The sequence below is a fragment of the Microtus oregoni genome, unplaced genomic scaffold (genome assembly GCF_018167655.1).
Source record: "Microtus oregoni isolate MIOR12 unplaced genomic scaffold, Mior012 000012F_ref0000307, whole genome shotgun sequence".
Classification (NCBI taxonomy): Eukaryota; Metazoa; Chordata; class Mammalia; order Rodentia; family Cricetidae; genus Microtus; species Microtus oregoni.
The window spans coordinates 48,202,526-48,219,020 of record NW_024543071.1 but is presented as its reverse complement, the minus strand read 5'-3'; positions in this window follow the sequence as shown (position 1 = coordinate 48,219,020).

Genomic DNA, 16,495 nt, shown 5'->3' with positions numbered 1-16,495 from the left:
TCCTTCCACTGAAATACATCCACAGCCTAACAAATATATATTTAAACTAAAGTTGAACCAGTTCCTGTCACAATTCTGTTTCAGATTTAAAAAACAAAACCCAGCAAATCCTGACTTTAATGGATGCAGGAGCATCCCTCGTATTGGCCACTAGAGGGAACCATTGACTTGCTTTTTGCTGGGGAAGCCTGGTCCAGCTGTCCGGGTGTCACAGAGCTAACTTTGGAAGGCTCTGTTCTCTCACTGATCATTCATTACCAGTAGCTGTAGAATCCTTTCAAGGAGCTGGGAGGTGCTGGGTCCCTTCTTCCCTTTTCCATGAAGCCCCCCTGCTCCTCATCATTAGCCCAGCAATCTCTACGGGCCACACTTCCTAGGGCTGTTCCCCATCCCAGATGGGCCAACATGTCTGCAGAGACACTCTGTGAACAAGCTGCTCCTGGACTCACTCCGCTCTAGGCACACTCCAACACAAGGCATGGTCTCCCACAGATTTCAGACACGAAAATGTCTCCAGCCAAGCAAGCAGACCTCAGGGAAACAGTAAAGCCGAAGACATACCTGGGGGTGCAGGACCCCGAGTATCCAACTCAACCCAGATCATTCTCTTTTTCTTTCCATTCCACAAAGACGGTATTCAACAAAACATCTCTGAGGCCAGCATGGAATCCATTCTAACTCCTGCCTCTAAGAAGTGGAGTGACCACTAGAGAAATATTTTTAAACCTCCAGCAAGCCGGGCGGTGGTGGCGCACGCCTTTAATCCCAGCACTCGGGAGGCAGAGGCAGGCGGATCTCTGTGAGTTCGAGGCCAGCCTGGTCTACAGAGCTAGTTCCAGGACAGGCTCCAAAACCACAGAGAAACCCTGTCTCGAAAAACCAAAAAAAAAAAAAAAAAAAAAAAAAACCTCCAGCAGAGAATGAGAGCGATGACATCTGAGAGACCAGGAAGACTTACAGAGAGGTAGCATTGGAGTTGGAGCTTGGAACAGGAATAGGACCTTACAGAGCAGAGATGTAAGTGCATCAGAGCAGCCCATGGCCAGCCATAGAGGCGATACTGAGGGACATTGAGTACATACACTTAGGCAACACCGGAGCTCAAGGCTTGTGACTGAGGTCACATCATTGATCTAAGACTAGGACCTGGGACCCTGGGACCGTAAGTGTAGTGATGGTTCATTTGTATTTTAATAAATAAAGCTTGCCTGAAGATCAGAGAGTAAAACAACTGTGGGCTCAGTCACACAGACCAGGTAGTGGTGCACACCTTTAATCCCAGCACTAGAGACGAATATAAAACAGGAGGAGAAAGGTTTCAGACAGTCTCATTCTGAGGATTCCTGGAGGCAGGATTGCCATTTTGGACTGAGGTAAAAGTAACAGCCAATGGCTGGCTGCTTTGCTTTTCTGGTCTTCAGGTTGAACCCCAATATCTGTCTTTGGTTTTTTTTTTATTAATTGTGCTACATATAAGTCTTCTGACTTTGGATCCTGGGCCCTTTTTACCCCCAACCGTGACCTCGGCCCTGGACAGGGGCTATCCAGGACTTGAGACTTACCTCTTAGGGTCTCTGTTGGCGTTGAAGGGAGGTCTGAGGAGTGAGGGTGTGCAGAGCAGACTTTGAGGGTAGCAGAGCCCATGCTCTCGAGCCCCCTGGTAGAGAGCCATGTCAGGGAGCAGGCAGAGCACAGCTGGGCTGACAGGTGAAGGTTCCAGACCCAGAACATTAGAGTCTTCCCATCTAGGATCACCACGGCAACAGGAGCATCACAGAGGACCTGACCTCTGCCAGGCATGTAGAAGAGGGCCAGTAGGCAGGAGGCCTTCGGGTGGGTCTACTAGGCCTGGCTGCTGTCTCCAGGCTCTGTATAGGGTGCCTGCCAGCCCGCTCTACTCCCCTGGGCCAATCACAGAGTAAATAGGGCAGAAGCCAAGAGGAAGAAAGAAGTAGATGAACACAGCTGGCAGGGAAGCAGAGGACAAATGGTGCCACTCCAGGGACAGGAAGAAAACAGTCGACACTTCTTCCCTGATATCAGGCAGACCTGGTTCCTAAAGCTCCGGGGGACTTTGACACATAACCTCTGACCCCTTCAACCTGAGGCAGGGAAAGGCTAGGACATGTCAGTCCAGCATCACCAAGCCATATCCGGCCAATAGCAATGAGATAGTACGGAACAGATCAGAACTGACCCAAAGAGACACGTGGTGAGTTTTCAGCACAGCCCGGGTGAGAGCTGGGACCCCACCCTGCGGAGACCAGCCAGGTGAGGCCCTGACCCTACCCCATCCTTTCACCCCATCTCCACCTGTTTGGTGAACACATTCTGAGAACATACTGTAATGCTGAGCCGAGTCATTTCTGGTTTTTATTTGTTAGTCTTTGTGTGTATGGGTGTTTTGCCTGCACATTTATCTGTGTAACACACGCACGCCCGATATTCCTGGCAGCCAGAAGAGGGTATAGCATCTCTTGAGATGTGAGCTATAGACAGTTCTAGCCGCCATGTGGGTACTAGGGATGAAAGCCTGGTCCTCTGAACTGGTGAGCCACCTCTGCAGTCCCTCGAGTGAGTTCTTGATGTAACTATGGACTACATAGTCTAAGCTCCCGAGAGAGGGGGACGGTTCTAGAGAGCATAGCTTTTTCTCCAAGGGCTCCTCAGTTTCAGTGAACTGCTTTACCTGTCCATCTCCTCCTAGAGCACGTACTCTCACACCGAGGCCTCTCAGCGTACCCACCATACGGAAGTTTACTAGAGAGCAAGACTCTCAGGCTCTATCCCAGGCCCCCTGAGTCATAATCTGCATTTACTTTTTTTGAATCATGTTTATTAGTTTGCGTGTGTGTGTGTGTGTGTGTGTGTGTGTGTGTGTGCGCGCGCGCGCGCGCACGCGCGTGCACTCTTGAATACCACAGCACACATGCAGAGGTCAGAGGACAACTTTCGGGAGTTAGCTCTCTCCTTCCACCTTGTAGGTCCCAGGCATCCACCTCAGTCTTGGCTGCAAGCAGTCTTTCCAGCTGAGCCATCTTGCCAACCAGGAATCTGCATTTTAAACAAGTTCTCTAGCTGAGTTCAGTGCAGTATCCAGTCTAGGTTGTTGAGAGGTTGGCTTCAGGTTTATTTCTGTATACATTTCAGAACACTGGATTCTTTTTTGTCTGTCTGTTTGTTTGTTTTTGAGACGGGATTTTTTTTTTTGTGTAGCTTTGGAACCTGTCCCAGAGCTCATTCTGCAGACCAGCCTGGCTTTGAACTCACAGAGAGATCCACCAGCCTCTGGGATTAAAGGTGTGCACCATCACCACCACCACCACCACCATCACCACCACCATCACCACCTGACAAAGCACTGGATTCTTTGTTGTTTTAGACAACCCTTGAACTTGATTAGTATCTGAAGATGACCTTGAACTCCTAATCTTCCTTCCTCCATTTCCCAAGTGTTGAGGTTTCAGGCCCAATTTTATGTGGTGCTGAGGATTGAACCCAGGGTCTCTTGCATTGATAAACATTCGACCAACTGAGCTACACCCCAGAACTCTTTATGCTTAGTTGAGAATATTCTTTGACACCTAAAACTTTTTAATTTTCATGAATTTTGATCTTGCCAAATCTCAGGTCATGAATATTTGCTTACTCCCTGTTTTCTTCTGAGAATTTCATGGTTTTAGCTCCTGCATTTAGGATTTGACATATTTTCAGTTCATTTGTACAGATGGTGTGAGGCAAGGGCTCAAGGGCTTATGCTGCATATGGATACCCAGGTGGCCAAGCACTCTTTGTTGGAAAGCTTTGTTTCCCTCATTCAGTGGTTTTGGCACTGTTGTTAGAGATCAGTCCGTGACAGACGTATCTATTTCTGGAGTCTCTACTCAATGCCATTGATCTCTGTGTCTGTCCTGAGGCCAATGCTACACTTGTTGTTTGTCTGGTTTTGGCCTGGTTTTTCTTTATCCTTTGCATGTGCATGTATGTGTGATGTACATGTGTGCATGCATATGGAGGCCCTAGCTTGATGTCAATGCCTTCCTCAATGGCTCACTACTTCATTTACTCAGGCAGGGTCTCTTGCTGAAGCCAGAACTCACCAATTCTGGCTAGTCTAGCTTGTCGACCTGTCACAAGGATACCCTGTCTCTGTCTCCCGAGTGCCAGAATGACAGGTGTGTGTTAAGTCTCAGACCCTGGGACAAATGGCTAAGATGCCTAGTTAACATATCAAAATGAACCTGGCCACCAGGATCACCCTAGCTATCAGAGCTTGCATAATACCCCTTCTCTACCTGAACTCTCCAGTCCAGAGGGCTGGGCTGCTCTTCCCTATGTAATACAAGCGTATGGTATGGTATGGTATGGTATGGTATGGTAATGTATTGCTTACCCACGCACTCCTTTAGTACCTTTGAGTCTCCTGGCTGCCGCACCTAGTTCCCCCCTCCCCGTCCCTTCATTAAACACCTTAAATGTTATAGTCAACTGATCTCTGAAACGTTATATGATTACATATATCAATTTTAGGCTCAACCTTGAAAACACAGGAGGCTAAAGAAAGCTAGTCATTAAATGAATTATATAACAGTTTACAAGTTAGTAACTTTTATAAGATTAGTATTTTATAGCTTTACCCCTGTTAAGTTTGAACTTTAAAAGTTTGAGTTGAAGATTTAATTGAAGATAAACTTTGACCATTACAGAATATCATGGTTTCTTTGATCCAAACAGATAAAACTTAACAAAGGAAGCAAAGACAATGAAGCTAGATAGATATTACAAATGAGCAGACCTTAGGAATTTATGAATATTATTTACTAAATACTTATCAAATATTTATCAAACATACTGTTACTTACCTAAATTTTCTAGAAGCTTGATGCTGATCAGTTAGCAAAGCTGTCTTATAGAACCCACGACCACCGTCCCAGGAATAACACCACAACGCACTGGGTCCTCCCCTATCGATCCTTAGTTAAGTAAATGCCGTACAGCTGGATCTTATGGAGGCATTTTCTCAAATGTGGTTCCTTCCTTTCAAATAAGTCTATAGTTTGTATGTCAAATTGACATACGACTAGCCATTAGAACTTCTATAATCTTAAGTTTCTATCATCATATATAGGCACCTCAACCATTTGTCCCAGGGTTTGAGACTTAACAGCGTGCACCACCAAGCCTGGTTTGACAGTGGCAGGCGGTGGGTAGGCATGCTGTTTTGAAGTCAAAAGTGTGAGTTAGGCTCAGTGGGTAAGATGCCCAAAGTTCAGTCCTCAGAACCCACAAATGGAAGGAGAGAACTTACTCCCACAAGTTATCCTCTGATTTCCACACTTGCTCCATGGAACATGTGCATCAGCTTTCCCTGATCCCCTAACCACACACACACACACACACACACACACACACACACGCTCGCGTGCTTCAAGTAAGCAAATGTTATAAAAAAGAAGTCTGGGTTCTCCTACTTTGGTCACTTAGGCTGTGGTTCGGGCTCATTTCTGTTTGTGATGACACCCCTGACAGAAGCCCTTTCAGGGAGGAGGGGCTTGTTTGGTTTATGATTCCAAGTCACAACCCATCATTCTGGGAAAGTCAGCAGTTGGAACTTGAAGCAGCCAGTCATGTAGATAGTCAGGAGCAGAGAAAGAGATGTGGGCCTTTGCTAACGACTCAGCTCTCTTCCTCTGCCCTATGCAGTCCAAGACCCAAACCCCGGGAATGGTGTCTCCTACCTTCATCCAGGGTCTTCTACATCAACCAATTATTGTAATCAAGAGAACCCCCAAGCTGAGCAGTGGTGGCACACGCCTTAGTCCCAGCATTCGGGGAGGCAAAAGCAAGTGGTTCTCTGTGAGTTCGAGGCCAGCCTGGCCCACATAGTGAGTTCCAGGACAGCCAGAGATAGAGAAACCCTGTCTCAAAAAACGAGAGAGAGAGAGAGAGAGAGAGAGAGAGAGAGAGAGAGAGAGAGAGAGAGAGGAGAGAGATCATCCATCCCAGGCATGCCCACGGGCAGCCTGACCACAGCAATCCCTCTTGGAAACTCCTGAAGTTAGTCTAGATTGTGTCAAGTTGACAATTTCAATGAACTGCTGCAAGGTGCCTTGAAATTCCTGTGAATTTTAGGATCTCCTGCCATTTCTGAAGAACGACAGTTGGACTCGTGGCAGGATGACTTTGATTCTGTAACTCACTCTGTTGTGTATAGCATATTAGTCTTCTGTCTGTGAACATGGCTATCTGTTCATTTACTTAGGTTCCTTGCATTCAGCAATAGCTTGCAGTTTTCAGTGTATATGTTTTTGGGTTTTTTTTTCTTTTCTTTTTTTTTGTTTTTTTTTTAAATATTTATTTATTTATTTATTATGTATACAATATTCTGTCTGTGTGCATGTCTGCAGGCCAGAAGAGGGCACCAGACCTCTTTACAGATGGTTGTGAGCCACCATGTGGTTGCCGGGAATTGAACTCAGGACCATTGGAAGGGCAGACAATGCTCTTAACCACTGAGCCGTCTCTCCAGCCCCTTTTCTTTTCTTTTTTGAGACAGAGTGTTTCTATATAGCCCTGACTGTCCTGGAACTAGTTCAACCAAACTAGCCTCAAACCCACAGAAATCTGCCTGCCTTTGTTTCCCAAGTGCTGGCCTTAACGGCCTGTACCATTGTGCCCAGTATAGTGTATAAGTCTTTTTTTTTTAATGCAGCATTTTTTAATTAATTAATTAATTTATTATGTATACAATGTTCTGTCTGCATGTATGCTTGCCCGCCAGAAGAGGGAACCAGATCTCATAGATGGTTGTGAGCCATCATGTATGTGGTTGCTGGAAATTGAACTCAGGACCTCTGGAAGAGCAGCCAGTGCTTCTTAACATCTGAGTCATCTCTCCAGCCCCCGCAGTGTGTAACTCTTATATATTCTCTTGGTTAAAAATATTCTCTTTCAGGGGCTAGAGAGATGGCTCAGAGGTTAAGAGCACTGACTGCTCTTCCAAAGGTCCTGAGTTCAATTCCCAGCAACCACATGGTGGCTCACAACCATCTGTAATGAGGTCTGGTGCCCTCTTCTGGCTTGCAGGCATACACACAGACAGAATATTGTATACATAATAAATAAACAAATATTTTTTTTAAAAAAAATATTCTCTTTCTATTTTTTTATAGTACTGCATCCAGAATTGTTTTGTTGACTTCGCTTGTGGAGTCTTGCTAGCAGACCAAAATGTAACTGCTCTGAAGCTGTCCTTGTTTGTCAGTGGCATGCTTGTGTTTTTGGGTGTGTGTGTGTGTGTGTGTGTTCTGGGTCTTGTGGATGCTAGACAAGCTCTCTACCACTATGTTATATTCAAAACTCTTAGTATCATGAGACAAAGTATGTAGGTCAGGTACAGCAAGTCTTTCTCTGTACCACCAGCTCCTAAATAATGTCATGGAGACTTCTTATTAATTATGAAAGCTCCGCCTTAGCTTAGGTTTGTCCCACTAGTTCTTTTAACTTCTTTTTTTAAATTTATTTATTTATTAAAGATTTCTGCCTCCTCCCCCCCACCGCCTCCCATTTCCCTCCCCTTCCCCCAATCAAGTCCCCCTCCCTCATCAGCTCGAAGAGCAATCAGGGTTCCCTGACATGTGGGAAGTCCAAGGACCACCACCTCCATCCAGGTCTAGTAAGGTGAGCATCCAAACTGCCTAGGCTCCCCCAAAGCCAGTAGCTGGCCTGGGTCTGAAAAAGCATGGGATAGAACCGGACTTGTTGAACATAGCGGACAATGAGTACTACTGAGAACTCAAGATCAATGGCAATGGGTTTTTGATCCTATCTTTTAACTTCAATTAATCCATTTATTTTAATTTACTTTCTGTCACATGGCTCATTACCTCTTCTCTGTATTCCTCATTCTGATTTCTCCACATCTCTCTGGTCGCCTACTTTTCTTCTTCCCAAAGTCCTCTTGCCCCAGAAGTTCCACCTAACCTCTTCCTGCCTAGCTATTGGCCATTCAGTTTTTTATTAAACCAATCACAGTGACACATCTTCACACAGTGTAAACGAATATCTGCAACAGTCAGGCTGGCTTTGAACTTGTGATCCTCTTACCTTATGCAACCCACCACTCCAAACAACTGATTTTTTTTTTCTTTTGGTTTCTCTGTGTAGACTTAGCTATTCTGGAATTAATTCTGTAGGCCAGGCTGGCCTTAAACTCAGCTCCATCTGCCTCTGCCTCCTGAGTGTTAGATTCAAAGGCATGCAACAACTGATTTTTATGTTTGCTCTATATCTTGTAACTTCACTGAATTTATCTACTAGTTATAACAGATTCAGCGTGACTTTTATTTATGTGTGTGTGTGATGTATGAGTGAGCGTGTGTATGTGTGTGTGTGTGATGTATGAGTGAGCATGTGTGTGTGTGTGTGTGTATGTGTGTGTGTGCATACACTTGCGTTGTTAATCCAGAGCTTTGCACATGCCAGGTAGGCGTTCTGTCACTGAGCTCTGAGCTCCATCTCCAGCCCTTGTTGGAAGTAGAGATTGGTATATAGAATAGAATAGAATAGAATAGAATAGAATAGAATAGAATAGAATAGACCAGGCTGGCCTGGGACTTGATGGATAGCCCAGGTTTTGAACTTGCAAGCACTGGCCTGCCTTCCAAATGTTATGATTCTAGATGTGCAGCACCATGCCTGGCCCCTTCCCTGATAGATCACAGTTTGCCATGTTCTCTCTCTCTCTTTCTCTCTCTCTCTCTCTCTCTCTCTCTCTCTCTCTTCTCTCTCTCTGATCTCTGAGTTCTCTTAGTAGTTGTCCCGGAAACCACCTTTACTGCCTTTATCTGGCTTTACTTTTTTGAAAAGAGGTCTCTCCATGAGATCCACCTGCCTCAGCCTCCTGAGTGCTAGGATTAAAGACATGCACTACCACCTCTGGATCAAATCTAATCTTTAGCTGTTTTTGAGTTCAAAGTCACCTTGAGTTACATGAGAACCTGTCTCAAAATAAAAAGATAAAATTAAAACATTTCTGTCACTAAGATGGGGTCCATGCCTTGAGCACGTGAGCATTTTGGGGGGATGTGTCAGACCCAAACTACAGCACATGTGTAGATAACTCAAAAGTTCACACAGCCCCCCCAAAACATTTTTTTTTTGAGACAGGGTTTCACTGTAGTTTTAGAGTTTGTCCTGGCACTAGCTCTTGTAGACCAGGCTGGTCTCGAACTCACAGAGAAGAGATCCGCCTCTCTCTGCCTTCTGAGTGCGGGGATTAAAGGCAGGTGGTCCACCTGGCTAAAACAAAAACCTTAAAACAGCAGTGAATGGGTAGAGGCAGAGGTAGGCAGATCTCTGTGAGTTCAAAGCCAACCTGGTCTACATAGTGAGTTCCAGGACAGCCAAGAATCCACAGAGAATCCCTGTGCTGAAAAACAAACAAGCAAGCAAACAACTCCCCCACTAAAAAAATCCAACCAAACAACCCCCCTACCAAAACACCCCAACCAAACACACACTCAGTATTTTGCTTCAGTCCTTCATCCCTCCTTCTTCCTCTCTAGTGATTTATACGTCACCATATTTCTAAACATATCTGTACCAGTGGCTTTTTAGTAATCGATTTGAGACATTAGCTATTGGATTCCTACTTGGTAGATACAGATGCCATTCTCTGATTAGCACCATGGGTTAAAACAGGAAACGGGCCCAGTTAGTTAAAGTGCTGGCCTGCAAGTCGGAGGACCTTAGTTGGGTGCCCAGAAGCTATCCTAGGAAGCCTGTGGTGGTGTGCACTGTGGATGCAGGGTCGCCAGGTCTTCTGCCACTCCTTTTGGAATCTTTGCCTGCCTGCCTGCCTGCTTTCAGACGATCTCCTGTAGGTCAGGGTCTGCCACTCTTTTTTTAAAGTTATTTTTAATGTTTTTGTTTTTGTTTCTCTTTTTTTGAGATAGGGCTTCTTTGTGTAGACCTCTGCAGACTAGGCTGGCCTTTAACACAGAGATCTGCCTGCCTCTGTCCCCCAAGTGCTGGGATTAAAGGCGTGTGCCACCATGGCCAGCTTCCCTACGCTGTTCTTAGTCAGATGATTATACTAGTCTTAGGCCTCTTTTTCAGGTTGGCCAGAGTCCCAAAGAGGGGAGTTTGGAGGGTAAAAGTCTAACAGTCAAGTAAGAAAAGGTGTGTGTGTGTGTGTGTTTGAATCTCAGTGTTTAACATACCTGCAATTGCTAAAGCCCCTCAGGTCCACCAAGATACTCTGTTTTACTATCTCTAGAGAGTAGTTTCCAGTCTTATGCAGGATTCAGAAAGGGCAGCTTCCCAGCGACTTGCAGGGAACAGACTCAGTGATCCAATTGCTTCTCAGTTTTCTTGGAACCCAGTGCTCCGTGCTTAGGCTATTACTGCAGATGCAGAAGTCTCTGCTGCTGCCAAGCCCTGGCATTCTGCTTCCCAGCTCTGTCCATTAGTCTGTTGAGATTCAACCCCTAATGGCAGATTTATCTAATTGCTCCTTGTAGCTCTTAAGAGTGTTTGCTTTAAATATTGTATTAGGTATCTATTAATTTAGAACTTTCTGATGAATTTAACTTCTATTTCGAATTCTTTTATTCCTTGACAGTTTCCTACATGTATATAATGTATTTCAGCCATTTCAACCTCCTTCTCTCTCATGCCCCTCCTTCTCTGTTATAGATGGAGTGGCGGGTCCGTGTCCCGCGCCACCTGACCGGCTTACACCTGGGCTGGCGGGCTGCTTGTCATCCTGGCCACCCAGCTAGCTTACGCCTAAAATAATCACACAGAGATCTGTATTAATTAAATTGCTGCCTGGCCCATTATTTATAGCCTTATATTGGCTAACTCTCACATCTTAATTAACCCATTTCTATTAGTTTGTAACGCCACTTGACTGTGGCTTACCGACATGAGTCTAACCAGCGTCCATCTCAGAGAGGAGAGCCATGGCATTTGCCACACTGCCTTCTTCCTCCCAGAATTCTGTTCTGTCTACTCCACCCACCTAAGGGCTGGCCTATCAAAAGGCCAAGGCAGCTTCTTTATCTAACCAATGACAGTAACACATAGACAGAAGACCTTCCTACACCACTTTTCCTTCCTAGAAAGTTGGCCTGCAACTTCCATGTCTTTTTGTGTGTGACCCCCTATGTTAGTTAGGGCTGTATGTATGAGCACCGGTGGACATTATTCACTGGAGTATGGGCAACGTGTCCTTGGCTACACTACTGAAGAAACTTATCCCCTTCTCCCCCAAAACCTCAACTGCCAGTAGCGCATTAGGGATGGGTGGGACATCATAAGGACTCTGTCTTCTGAGGTGAAATGTTGAAGGGCCCACTCTTGTGCAGGTAATCACAAGTTCATGAGTGCATGGTTGTGTTACGTCCAGAAGGCAAAGGTTCTCAGCACGCCTCCCAGCCCTCACCTTTGTATATAGCCTCCAGAGACTCAAGTCTCTCCCTTGCTGTGTCTAATTTGTTATGTAACCCCTTATTTTGAAAACATAAAGTATTCATTTGGCCATTTAAATTCTTTTTCTATTCTCCTTAATGATCTCATGTTGCTTATTAATCTGAAATTCATTTATCACTTTCTGCTTTGCATAAAGGAATCTAATATTGGAGCCCTGAGGCACCCACATCTCTCTGTGAGTTGCTTCTACTGATCCTCACTTATCGTGGCTGGCATCTTTATGTGCTGGTGATCTCAGGTTGACAGATCCTTGTTCATTGTTGATGAATAGGATTTCTACACGAATAAACTCAGATGTTTTCTTCCAAAGTTTCACATACAGTTCTGTCGAAGGATGTTACCAACCTGGAATACTGTAGCCCTCCTCGAGGACTCTGGGTATAGTTGTTGCTCCACATCCAGCTCCCATCCTCCCTACTGCTCCCTGCTCCCATCCTTACTTCCCTTTGTAAGGCAGGAGGTGGCTTCTGGAGATCTTGGCAGACAAGGCCTCAGAGAATCCTGGTGTCTCTCTAGGATTTATTTGTTTGCTCAGAGACACAGGAATTGCACAAGCTGGTCTCCAACTTTCCAACTTTGGGCTTAAATCATCCTCCTGTCTCAAGTAGCTGGAACCCCAGATGAGCTCTACCACGCCTGGCTTAGGGTATTCTTTTTTTTTTTTTTTTTTTTTTTTTTTTTTTTTTTTTTTTGGTTTTTTGAGACAGTAGAGCCTGGAAGGGTATTTGTAGCAGAAGGGCCCCTCATTGCTTCAAGGCCAACACATCATGAGGGGCGGAAATGCCCAGTGATTTCACATGCATCTCTAGGAGCCTTCTTGCTTTGAGACAGGATCTCCGGAAGCCGAGATTGACCTTAGACTTATGTAGCCAAAGCTGACTTTGAAGACTATCTGCCTCTACCTCCCAAGTGCACGGATTACAGGCTTACACCATCATTCTTGACCCTTTGAGCCACCCTTTAGACATGGAAATCAGTCATATCACACATCTTCCTAAACCTCCCAATGACTTCCCTTATGTACAAAGTCTAAACTCAGAATACAACCCCCACCACTCCCATGATCTGGTCTCTAATTCTCACATTAACCCATATCTTCCAATAATTCCCTTCCTTCTCCCAAACTTCTTCCTTGACAATTTTTTCCCCTGAACTCTAGGTCCAGGTTAGGAGTTGCTGGGTGACCCTCCAGACTAGCGTATACACCCCTTATCTGAGTATCTTCCACCCAGTGCTCCAGTCAACTGTTTAAATCTCATCCCCTACACACAACATCTCCCAAGTTGTACTTCATGAATGGAGAGATGCTCTCTTGATCGCTAACATACCATCCTCCGTCTTAAGGTCAAATTAAATGACTGAATGAGCGAGCGTCTGCTGGGCTCCCAGTGTTTCTCCTACTGATTTTTGTGAATTCTTGACATGTTACAGATGTGGCACCTTTGCCTGAGAGTGTTCTCCCTGCTCATCTGCCTATTACAGGCGGTTACTTTTGTCATGAGAGAAAGGTCTTGGAAAACTTTTCAGTATTGATATGAACAAATCAGCTGATTCTCTTCTGTCTATCCTGTCCAGTACTCCCAAGTTGACCAAATCTCTCTCACAGGAGATTTGATGAGTAAATGGTCACTTCTATCTTCTGCTGCCAGCAGGGCCTGAATCATTCCACTCTCTTGCTAATTGAATGAATGAATGAATGAGTGAGTGAGTGAATGAATGAAAAACTAAAACAAAATGTAAACAGTGCTCCTAAGGGCATTTAGAACAAATTCCAAATTCTTTGGCTTGGCCTCTGAGGCTCCAAGCCTGGCACTCCCTCCCCAGCCTTTATGGGAGGCTTCCCACCCCTATTGAGCCCCAGCTCCTGGCAGGATGTAGGGTCTGCCTCTGTCTCTGGATGTGTGTCTTTTGCTACTCCCAAACTTGCTGGTCCCTAAGCACAGAATGCCCCATTTCTAAGTAGATCTTTAAATCCTGCATATTTCTCAAACTCTATTAGTTCTAAAAAGCCTCACTTCGGCCCTCAGGAGCTCGAGACAGGAGTATAGCCATGAGCTTGAGATTTCATAGAAGACCCTATCCAGTGTATACCTTGCTCAGCCTAGACGTAGTAGGGAGGGCTTTGGATCTTCCACAAGGCACTGAGCCTTACCATCTCTGAGGATTAGATGGGGGTGGGGTGGGAGGGCCTGTGAAGGGAATGGGAGGAGGGGAGGGAGTGGGAACTTGGATTGGTAATTTTTTTAAAAAAATCTAATAAATTAAAAAAGAAAAAGACCCTATCCAGAAAAACAAGAAACTTGGGCTAATGAGATGGCTCAGTGGATTACAGGGGTTTGCTGATCAGCCTGACAACCTGAGTTTGGTTCGTGGGACTCACAGGTGGAAGGAGAGCACAGACTGTCTAAAGCAGCTCTCTGACGTGTGTGCTGTGGCATATGCATGTCCCGCCCAAACTAAATAGATGTGAGAACAAAGCATCAGAGACAGGCCCGGGGATGTAGGTCAGTTGGTAGAGGGCTTGCTCCGCATTCATGAAGCCCTAATTTAAATCCTCAGCACACAACAAACTGGGTTTAAAGTCAAATATTGTCATCCCTGCACTCCAGGAGTTCAAGGTCATCCTCAGTTACCTAGCTAGTTACGTAGCCTGGGCTACGTAAGACCTGTCTCAAAAACAAACAAACCCTTTTTTCTGGAAAGGTGAACAGTGGAGAGGAAGTGAGCTTTGAAGTCAGGCCCAAGTGTCTCCTCTTGTTTGCGATTGGCTATCGCCTTTAGCCTTCCCGGTGTTTTCATCCCAGCTCCCTCCCCCTGCTAAAGATGAAACTTGGGGGTCTTATGCATGCTAGGCAGGTGCTGTACCATGGAGCTATGCTACCAGACCCCAGTTCCTACCTCTTAAATTGGGACCAAAAGCAATGAGGACCATATTAGATGGGCATAATGTCCTACGTTGGCAGGTTGTGCCACACCCCACATACCTTTATCTGGAGCCTTCCACTCCAATCACACCTTCTCATAGTTGTGACTTTCCCTGAAGGTCTGAATGGTTCTCAAACTCCTCCACCAAGTGATTGAGCTTTCCCCCCCTCCCCCAGCAGATTTCATCTCTGGGAACCAGCTCAGGCCCGGGGGCACCTGGATGTGCTTTACACACCTATTTGGCTTAAGTAATCCCCTCCTTCCTTTCCCTCTGTCTGAGCTCCACTGGTTTCCCCATCTCATCTTAAATCTCCAAAGAGATCCGCCAGCACCCAATACTCTCAACGACCAGCAACCTCAATACAAAGGAATTAAATGAAGGATAACCCTACCCCACTTTAAGGTGGGTAAAATGAATCTCAGACTAGAACTGGTATGGTTGGGTCTAGAGCTTGTGTGTTTTCAAAGTCAGAGAAAAGGATTTACTCATAAGGTCCTGGGGGTGGGCAGTGCTAGGGAGAGGAACAAAGCCTGGACTACAGAGAGATGAGCAGAGGTGTTCGGGCTCTCAGAGTCCCTCCCTTGGTCCACAAAACAGCTGATGGCACACTCTCAGAGGCCACCCTGGCATTCAGTTTCTATTATTTTGTGAACAAGGATTACCATATACTGGACACTGTCTCTCCTGTGTCATTGGAGAAAGACTAGAGATGATTGATAGGTGTCTCTAGGGCTGAGGGTGAGGACTCCCTGGACAGTGAGAAGTACAAGTTCAGCATCAAGAAACCCAGTTCAGCTTTAGGTCTAACTAAGCATGCTGTGTCCACGGAGGCGAACACACCTGCCCCTGGGACCCCAGCTGTCCTATCTATAAAATGAAGAGGCTGTGGGATGGAAAGATCTAAGCTAGTGTGTTTTCACATTCTTAGAATTCTCCAAGAGCTGCTCCTCACCCAGCCCAGACTGTCCCCAGGGTCTGACTTCATCATTGGCCCGACCGAGTCTTTGACACCATACAGCTGCCTCCACTGGCCATGTGGTCTTTCCCTAGGATCCTGGCCAGACTTTAGAGCCCCAGTGGAACAGGAGCAGCAGGCAGTCACCTCTGTCAGGCCTGAGAGCACAGGGACTGGGGTGTCCAGGCCTGCGTTTGAACTCCCCAATCTCTCCCCTCTTCTTGGAGCCAGCATCCTCGGTTCCCTCCCTGGTGAAATCTGAGCTGGGGATCCAGGGAGAATTCTGGCAGCAGAACATTCCATCCAGTTGTCCAAACACCACACAGCTGGCGGAGGGAGGGGCAGCCAGAGGAGGCATCAGGAGCCCAGAAGTTGTGTTGTTTTCATGGAAATGAGGGAGACCTTACTGAGGGAGTAGGGGGACCGGGTGCGGTGTGTCTTCAAACCCTTGCTGCCTGGAAAGGCTCACAGGACAAGGAAGACAAACAAAGCTGTCCCCTCTGCTCCCACTTTCCTGCCCCCCCCCAAAGCCCAAGGTCACCCTGTGGAACTCCTGCAGGAGTAGATCCGTCCACCTCAGAGCCTGCCCAGCCAGGTCTGGGCAGCTACTTCTCGCCTTAGGAGTCTCTGCCTCGTGACCAGACTCCAGGCTCAACCTCAAGCAATAGGGGGAGGGCAGGCAGGGGATGCATATGAAACAGCAAGCCCCAGAGAGACAGCTCTGCTGCCAACTGGCCCATTCCCAACTGTCTCCTGGTGCCCACTCGCCAGTGACCCTGGTTGACTCTCCAAGCCTCAGTTCCGTGATTTGAAGGGGAGAGGGTAAGCTCCTTACTGGCTCTGGAAAAGGACTTCACAGACCCTCCCTTCTAAGCAAATGTCCAGAAAGTATCATGTTTCTTTGTGAGGTCCTCAGCACCTCTGACTCAGTTTCCCCACTGAGGGTATCCCCCCCATGCCTTTGCCATCATCCAGGCCAGGGTGAGTCAGGGTGGTAGGAGATGCACCCCTCTCTGCACATCCTGTTTTCTGCTAATGGCTTCCAGGTGAGGCCTTGGTTGCCCTTCAGAGGAAGGTGGGGGCACTGGAGAATTTAGTAGGGGGATGAGCGAGAAGCA